Below are 9,434 nucleotides of genomic sequence, written 5' to 3'. Positions count from 1 at the left end.
CCTGAAGCAGCAGCACATCTCCCTGGGGGCACGAACAGCACAGCAGCAGCTCCAATGGGCCTTTGTCTCCCAAATCCAGGGCAGGTTCAGGAATCACAGCGAGATCTGAGGAGCAAACCCACCGGGAATCTGTTCCTCAAAGGATGGCCCAGGGAATGGTGTTTGAGGCTCTGATCTCCTGCTAATGAGTTTGTGAAATGTCAGCCAGGCTTTGCAGGGCAAAGCTAATGAGGAACAACTCCGTGTCAGGCAAAGTTCAGGAGGGTTAAATGAACATGGGTTTCAAATCCTCATGGTCTGAGCAGAGCTGCAGCCTTTGCTGGTGGAGTCAAGCCATGGAAGTGAAATGGAATATCATCCTTGCTCCCAGTGTGATTTGGGATTAGGCAGCAGGATGAGGAATCAGCTTTCCAACGTGGCCTGGTGCAGTGCTGACATCTGTGCCTGCTTCTGCTGCATTCCTGGAGCACTCCAGCTGCCCTGGGTGAAACACCTGCCCGAGGAGCAGAGAAATCCAGGCTTTGGGAGTTCCCCCAGTGACCCTGCCAGGCACACTCAGCACAGCTCCCATTTGGGAGTGACAGAGCCCTGGTTTGTTGGTGCCACCATCAGCGGCTGGTGACCTTCCTCAGGGCTGTCCCTGCAGCTGGTCCATGCCCAGACTGGGATGTCTCCAGTGATGAGGGAGTGGTCAGGGAGTGCAGTGCTCAGCCTGGGCACTGGGGTGTCCTGGGGCTGGACACTGCTGTCACCTGCAGCCGTGACTGCGGCTGTGTGGGGCTGTGGGGACAGAGTGGCTGTCCCTCGGTGACATCACTGACCTGCCACCATCACAGCAGTGGGGTGACACAGTCTCTGTCCCTCAGTGAGAGCCCACGGGGAGCAGCCCAGCCTCCCCTGGCAGCAGCAATCCCCCCACTCTGCCTGGAGCCACCGTCCCTGCAGACACCTGGAACGTGGAACTGGAGCACAGCAACGCAGGGAAAACCTCCCAGCCCCTCCTGGTGTGACCCTGTCCCCTGAGCAGCAGGCAGAGGGGCTGCAGTCCCCTGAAAGAGACTCAGGAGCTGTGAGGAGAGGCAGGAGAGCCTGAGGGCTGTGTGGGGTGGGTGGCAGCACAGCATCCCCAGTGCTTTGGGGCATTTTGGCACAGCCAGGATTGCAGGCTGGGCTCAGCCCCTGGCACCCCATTGGCCTCTCCAGCTCACAAACAGCCGTGCCAGGCCTGGGAAGGACAGGCAGAGCAGCCAGGGAGGGAGGGGATTTCCCACTTAGCACCTTGCTTGTTGTTGCTTTTCTTCATTTCCTTGCAAACACAGCTCCTGGGCCTCACAAGGAGCAGTGTCCCGGGCTGTGGGACACTCACAGCCACTCTGTGCTGGGATCAATCCAGCCAGAAACAGCCTCTGCACAGGAACCTGCCTCTGGAAAAAAGTTTCTTTGCCACTCACAGAACTCACAGCTCTCCTCTAACCCTTTCCTTGGTTTCTCCCCAGGCCCAGGATCTGCTCTGCTGCTTTTTTGACCCCCTGACATCAGAGAGCATCCACCGAATTGAGGCCCAGCCCTGCTAGCAGAGAGGGGCAAGGCAGCCTTGGGTGCCACTGTGGACATGGACACACAGGCACCAGCAGCTCTAAGAGCACTGTTTGTTTGGAATTAAACACAGTCTGAGGTGTTAGCATGGCTCAGGGTGGTGGAGGAAGGCTCAGTGCCCCAAAACAACCCCCTGGGACCTGTGGCTGTGCTTCCCTGTGGAGTCCATCCAGAGACAGTGTGCTTGTGAGCCTGGAGCAAGGCTTGGAGCTCTCCCCTGGCTGGGAGAACCTCAGGAGGCAAGCACAGGGCCAGGTGCTCACTCTGTGTCTCTCAGGCGCCTCCTGGGGACTCCACCTGCCCCAGGCCTCAGGGACTGCATGGAGAGACTGCTGCTGCTGCTGCTCTGAGCCAGACAAACCCCAGCAAATGGAATGGAAATAGAGGGGAAGCTGCATCCCTGGAGGGTCAGCACACCAGGCTGAGCTGTTCAATAAGATGAAAGGCTGGACAGCTCACCTGCCTCTGCTCCAGCAGCCCTGTCCTGGGCTGGGCCAGCCCCCACCGTGCTCCCTGCACATGGCCCTGCCTCCTCTTCCTCCTCCTGCAGCAGCTGCTGGTCCTGCCAGCCTTTCCAGGAGCCCAGAGGAAAGGAAGCTGCTGTTAATGCAAACCCACAGCCTTCCTGGGACACTCTGGCCTCCTTTTCCTTTGGGAAAGACTTCTCAGCCCAGGAAGCTCCTGTTCCCACCTGCCCTGCTCAGGCACAGACCCTGCCCTGCTGGGGCCTCATCTCAGATCTGGGGCAGGTGTGGATGCCACAATATCAGAAGGATCTAAAGCTGTTGGAGTGTCCAGAGGAGGGACCTGGGCATGGGGAGGGATCTGAGGAGCAGCTGAGGGCACTTGGATTGTTCAGCTGGAGGAGGAGACTGAGGGCAGAGCTCAGGGGGGGCTGCAGCTCCTCCCCAGGGGCAGCTCTGATCTCTGGGACAGGGAATGGCTGGAACTGGGCAGGGCAGGGTCAGGCTGGATTTTGGGAAAGGTTCATGCCCAGAGGGTGCTGGCACTGCCCAGGCTCCCCAGGGAATGGGCACAGCCCCGAGGCTGCCAGAGCTCCAGGAGAGCTTGGGCAATGCTCAGGCACAGGGTGGGATTGTTGGGGGTCTGTGCAGGACCTGGAGCGGGATCCATGATCCTTGGGGTGCCTTCCAGCTCAGGACATTCTATCATTCTGTGCCTGCCTCTGGTTCCAGCCATGGCAGAGGTGGCAGGGACAGTCCCTGTGAGTGTCCCAGAGGGGAGGGCAGAGCAGTGGGGCCAGCCCAGCTCTGGGGGCTGGGGGTGAGCCTGGGCTGAGCCCTCCTCCCTCCCAGCTGTGGGAAGGTGACTCCTCTGACACCTGTCCCTTTGGAGATGAGACGGAAGTGCCCAGTGAGTCCCAGAGCTGTCAGAGGTGGGGCCCTGCAAGCTCTGCCTCCTCAGCAGGGACCAGTCCTAACACAGCCCTGCCCCTCTCTAATCCTGGAACAGCAACAGGGATTGTCACAGCCAGCCAGGTGTGACAGAGGGGGACACAGTGACCTGGCCTGACCTCACACAGCGTTTCAGTGTCACCATCACAGAAACCCAGCCTGCTTTGTGTTGGAAGAAACCTTAAAACTCATCCCATCCCATCCCTTCCGTGGGCAGGGACACCTTCCACTATCCCAGGCTGCTCCCAAGCCCTGTCCAACCCTGGAAGTTTCTCCCAAGCTCTGCTCCCCAGCCCTGCTCTGCCTGGATGGGCTCTTTGGGCTCTGTGGTGGGACCAGAGATCTCCAGACAGGAGCTGGAGAGGGGAGCAGGCAGCTGCCCTGTCCCTGGCGAGGACGAGGTCCTTGGAGTCATGGGCTGGAGGAGCCTGCTCTGCTCCTGCAGCTAAGTAGGCCATTTCCTGCACTCCAGGCACATTTCTGTCATGCTTGTGAGCCCTGCACGGCTTTGAAACAAATGGAAATTAGAAGGATCCACCCCCAGCACTCGGGGAATTTATCTGGAAAAGGAATGGAATAAAGAGAGCAGCTGAGGGAGCGGCCCTGTGGAGCTGCACGTGAGGAGGGGGCAGCAGCAGCCCTGACCCTGCCAGCCTGGTGCCACGGGGGTCACAGAGCCCTGTCCCTGTCCCCCGCGCCCTCAGGCCTGTGGGACTGCAGCTGGACATCGGGAGGGGGGGTCTGGTGAGTGCCAGCAGTGAGCCTGGGGAGGTGACATCCCACGGGGACACCCCCAGCCCACCTGGGCTTGGCAGGAGCACTCCCAGGAGCTGAGACCAATTAATTCATTAATTCATGGAATTAATTAATAAAATCAGAGAGTTATGAATGGTTTGGCTGTGAAGGGATCTTAAAGCTCATCCTATCCCCCAGGGACACCTCACACTGTCCCAGGCTGCTCCAGCCTGGCCTTGGGCACTGCCAGGGATCCACCCTGTGCCAGGGCCTCAGCACCCCCTGAGTCGAGATCAATTCACTGTGTAACAAACCAGGGCCTGGCACAAAACATTTCCCATCCCCTTCCAGGCATCCCTGCTGGGGCCTGAGCCCTGTGAGCTCCATCCACCGCCTGTGCCTCAGTTTCCCACCTAGGAAATGAAGGTGGCAGCTCTGCCACATCCCCCAGGCACAGCAGCACCATCCCAAAAATGGGGCAGCACCCAGATATCTCTGAGCAAGGAGCTGCTGCAGTGCTTTGGGTTCCTATTTTAAAGCCCAGCTAATTAATCTCAGCGTAACAAACTCGCACACCCTGCACAGAGCAGGGGGAAGAAGCATCCTCTGGTATTTCCAAAATGCCAGCATGCCAGAAATAACCCTGCCAGCCTTTTCTCCTAGAGAATACCCCACTTGTCTCTGGAGAAGTGACAACCAGGAGCACCACCAGGAATCCATCCCTCCATCCATGGGAGCTGCAGCTCTTGCACTGTTTTTCCCTGGAAACTGCCACGAGGCAGCCAGGATTAGCTAATCAGAGCTGAGGAGCAAATTAATGATTGAAAGAACTAGGAGAAAGGCAGATTTGATCCGAGATTGCCAGCTTTGCAGCTGGCTCCTACTTGCAAACAATTCATTTAGATTATGAAAGCAAGAAATTGAGTACAAAACCCCCTAGATTGTTTGCTTCCTGGAGAAAGAAAAGAAAAGAAATGGAATTTAGATTAAAAATTATGCAGAATAGTATTAAATCCCCACCCTCTTGTGCCTCCCCTCTTGCTGGAAAACCAGAGCTAATCAGAATTTTGCATTGTTCTGCTGCCACTGTCGGAGCTGCCTCAATGGAGGAGAGATAAAATACAGGAGGTGGCATTTGCTGTTAACCCCTTAGGGTCCTGCCGTGGCAGGAATGGGAGCACAGTGCCTGCTGCTGAAATCCCATTCTCCCAGCTCCCTTCGGGGTGGGTGCTGGGGGCAGAGCAGCTCCTGGGTGGGCACACTGTGTTCATTCACACACTGGGAGCTCTCAGGTGAGCCCTTTGTCCCTCCCCAGGAAGGATTGGTGTCCCAGGTGCTGGATGCTCTCCCTGGCAGGGCACAGGCAGAGCCTCACTCCTGCTGAGGATGGATTTAGCTAATTAGCAGCCTGGTAATTGCTGCCTGGCTGTCCCCAGCAGCAGTGGGACACTGACACCACCCCAGGTGATTGAGGGGACCTGATCACTGCCCTTGCCAGCCTGAGCAGGGCAGGGGCAGAGCTGGCAGGAGCTGCAGGAGCAGCTCAACCCCCCGGGCACAGCCTGGCTGTGCCCTCCTCTGGTGGCTGTGACCAGGGCCAGCACTGGCACTGCAGGGCGAGCTGGGTGCTGGGTGCTGACCCTCTGCAGCCACATGGGCTGCTCAGCACCCTCAGCCTGGCCAAACTGACTCTTTCACCCCCAAAAAGAGTGGGGTTCTGCTTCAGCCCTGTGCACATGAGCCCTGCTGAGCCCTGGGAATGTCCCAGAGCCACCAGCCTGGGCATGACTGCACAGCCAGCAGGATTTGCTGCCCTCCCAGCAAACTCAAAATTGGGCACTTGGGTTTCATCTCCTGAGGTCCATGGCTGGCTCAGGAGCAGGAGGAGCTGATGGACCTGCTGCAGGCATCCTTGGATCACCCACACTCACCAAACTGGATCATCCTGTGCCAGGCACCTCCCGTGCCCACAAACATCTGCCTTGCTCTGGCTGACAGAGCCAAAAGCACTTGGCTCTCTTGGCCAAGAGCCACTGCTGATCTCCAGGGACACCTCAGAGCCCCTGGCAGTGCCTGAAGGGGCTCCAGGAGAGCTGGAGAGGGACTGGGGACAAGGGATGGAGGGACAGGACACAGGGAATGGCTCCCACTGCCAGAGGGCAGGGATGGATGGGATATTGGGAATTAGGAATTGTTCCCTGTGAGGGTGGGCAGGCCCTGGCACAGGGTGCCCAGAGCAGCTGGGGCTGCCCCTGGATCCCTGGCAGTGCCCAAGGCCAGGCTGGATGGGGCTTGGAGCAGCCTGGGACAGTGGGAGGTGTCCCTGCCATGGCAGGGGATTTGGGTGATCCTTAAGGTCCCTTCACACCCAGCCCAACTCTCCTTCCATGGCTGTGATATCACTGGGTCCTTGCCTCACCACTCTCTCCCTGGGGTGGGAATAGTTCTGTCCCACAGGGCAGGCAGTGGCCCTTCCCCAGTCCCTGATCCCCCCTTCCCAGGGCACCATTGCAGGCCTGTGGCAGCAGGAGCTGGGGATTAATTGGTCCCTGGCACTCCCCCTGGCAGGGCTGAGGAGCACAAAGGGCTCTTTGTGTGATAAAGGGGCCGGGATGAGTCACTCAGGGGAATGAACCCAGGCAACGGGGATGCTCAGCCAGAACAGGCACAGGAGCTCCCTGCAGGCTCTCACTGGGTCACACGGGGAACCAGGGAACCAATGCCTTGTCTGGGCCCTCCTGTCCCTGGCACAGCCATGGCCCAGCAGCAACAGCACTGCCTGTCCCCAAAAGTGACCAGTTTGATCAGTAAACCGAGGCAGAAACTATGCCAGGACATTTCACAGTGTGGGGTCAACTGGGGCTGCTGGGCCTACAAAAACTCCTGGGGAGCTCAGCTGAGGGGCTGTAGGGTCTGTCTCCATCCATCCGTCCATCCGTCCATCCGTCCATCCATCCCTCCATCCCTCCATCCATCCCTCCATCCATCCATCCATCCATCATCCATCCATCATCCATCCATGTATCCCTCCATCTATCATCATCCATCCATCCATCCATCCATCATCCATCCATCCATCCCTGTGGGATGTTTAAGCCTCACCTGGGGCTTTGCTGAGCCCTGTCCTGAGGCTGTGCTTGGCTGCTCTGCCAGGTGACCCAATGGCTCTGACCCCTGGAGTCTCCTCCTTGCACACCCTTGGGATGTTGGCCATTTCCTGGCCATCAGAGCCTCCTGACATCTTTGTGAGCTTTCAGAGATGATTCTGAAGATGAAAACGTGTCCAGCAAGATCACCAGGATGCTGCAGGTGCTCAAGACCCCCAGGTGGCTCCAATGGGGCTCTTTGTGACTGGTTTGCCCAAGACAGTGGTGAGGGGCTGGAGCATCTCCTTGTGAGGAAAGGCTGAGGGAGCTGGGGCTGCTCAGCCTGGAGAGGAGCCCCAGCTGAGAGGGACCCTCAGCCCTGGCTGTCCCTGGGTGCAGGGAGGGGCAGGGCAGGGCCCAGGCATGGGCAGGAACTGATCCCAGGAGTTCTATTTGGACATGGAATCATTAGGGATGGAAAAGACCTCCAAGATCAGTGAGGCCAAGCTCTGACCATTCCCATAACCATCAACATGAGGAAGAACTTCCAGTGACCAAGCAGTGCCCAGAGGGGCCCTTAAGGCTCCTTCCCTGGAGGGATTCCAGAGCCATCTGTCCACAATCCTGACCAATATGCTCTGGGGGACCCTGCTGGAGCAGGGTGGGACCAGGTGAGCTCCAATGATCTCTTCCAAGAGGAACTATTCTGGAATTCTGTGCTCTGGATGCTGTGATGTACCAGCTGTCCTACCTGGCACTGACACCTGGGAGGCTTCAAGTGACAGAGGGAAGGAGGGAGCAGGGTGGGGCAGGATGTCCCTGCTCCTCTGCCTGGGCTGGCCATTGTCCCTCAGCTGGCAGCCACTGCCTGGAGACTGGACAGTGCTTTTGGCTCACAGGAACTCACAGAGCTCACAGGAGCTCGGGGGGCTCTGGAGCCCACATCACCCACAGCTGCAATCCCAGCTCTGAGGGGGGACCCTGGCTGTGGGGCTCCTCCTCTCCTGAGCTCTGGCAGAAGATCCTGAGCTGTGCTGGCTCTCACAGCAGAGGGGCCAGTGAATGCTCCCTGGGCTGTGGAGCAGCAGGAGCCGGTGGCTCCCAGGAATGGGTGGTGGGACAGCTGGGCAGTGACTTGGAGGCCTCGTCCTGCAGGGAGGTCCTTGTGACACAAATGGGATTGGTGCTGGTCCCCAGGGCTGTCCTTTCCCAGGATCCAGCCTCCTTGGGAAGCCTAGATGGTGTTCAGCTCCTGACAGAGAATCCTGGGCTGCTCCAGCCCTGCTGCTCTGGGGTCCTGCAGAGCTGCTCCTTCCCCCACAGGGGCTATCCAAGCAAACTGAGCACTCCTGAGAAGCTCCTGACCACTAAAGCACCACAGTCCATCCATCCTGAGCTGCTGAGCTCCCACCCAGCCCCAGCCAGAGTCCAAGTCCAGCCCAGAGCCACGGCCAGCACAGCTGGCAGCCTCCAAACATTGCAGTGCCCCTGGCCTGGAGCCAAGAGGCCTGGCTTTCGAGTGGCTGCAGAGGTGCCACAAACAGCAGCGAGGCCAGCAGAGGCTGAGGGAGCTCGGGATGGAGAGAACTGAAATCCCTGCCTGGGATTGTCAGATCTGGGAGCAGCCTCAGGCAGGGAGGTGCCAATGGGCTCCTGCCCAGCAGAGGGACCCCAGCAGAGGGACCCCAGGGCAGCTGCAGGGTTTGCCCCCTCCAATGGTCCCGTTACCACCCCCTATTTCGTGACAGGGAATTGCTGCGCTGCAGGGCACATCTGGCCTTCCCTTGTGAACTGGCCTGGCTTCACTGTGGCCCCAGCGCCGGGGGCACTCAGGTGTCCCAAATTCCTCCGCCCGCCATCGTGCCAGGGCTGGGCTGGGGGAAACTCCTGTAAATAAATCCCCGTGTGGCCGTGGGAGGGGGTGAGGTCGTGCCCCAGGCTCACCTGCAGTCTTCTCCCTAAGATTCCCTTCCCCTGCGGCGTCTTCAGGGCTACAAGGTGATTAACATCCCCTTTCAGCTGTTCCAGCCGCGTTCTGGATGCCTTTAAGCCCCCGGGGTGTTACACATGGCTTACAAGTCGGGCTCCATTAGCGCTCGATTCGCTGTTTATTAAAACCTCGATTAATCTTGTATTAATGCTCTTCAAATGCGACTTTTGTGGAGGTGCAGCAGCCTCCGAGAGGAGCTAAGCTTCTCCCCAGCCCTGTGCCGCTGCTGTCAGCCAGGAATTAGCTCGGGATCTCTCCGGGCTCGGAGCTGAGGGGTCGGGAGGCTGCAGAGGGCAATGATGAGGATGCTCGTGAGGATGCTCTGATTAATGGGGTAACGCCAGGCCAGAGACACCCCTGGCTCTGCTGCCCCCAAATCTGGGGCAACTGGGGGAGCAGGGCCCAGAGAAAACAGGAAGGTGTGGGAGCAGCCTGGGGGATGGATGCTCTGCTTGCCAGGACCCCACGGATCCAGAGCAGGTGGAAGGGTTCAGAATGGAAAGATCCACATGTGAAAAGCAGAAATCTCTCCTGCCCCTGCCCTGGCAGCCGTGTGGCTCTGGGAGGGCTGTGCAGGAAGGAGGAGTGCGGCCCAGCCCTCGGAGCCAGCAG

Source organism: Geospiza fortis, unplaced genomic scaffold (assembly GCF_000277835.1).
Source record: "Geospiza fortis unplaced genomic scaffold, GeoFor_1.0 scaffold114, whole genome shotgun sequence".
Lineage (NCBI taxonomy): Eukaryota > Metazoa > Chordata > Aves > Passeriformes > Thraupidae > Geospiza > Geospiza fortis.
This window is presented reverse-complemented; position numbering follows the sequence as displayed.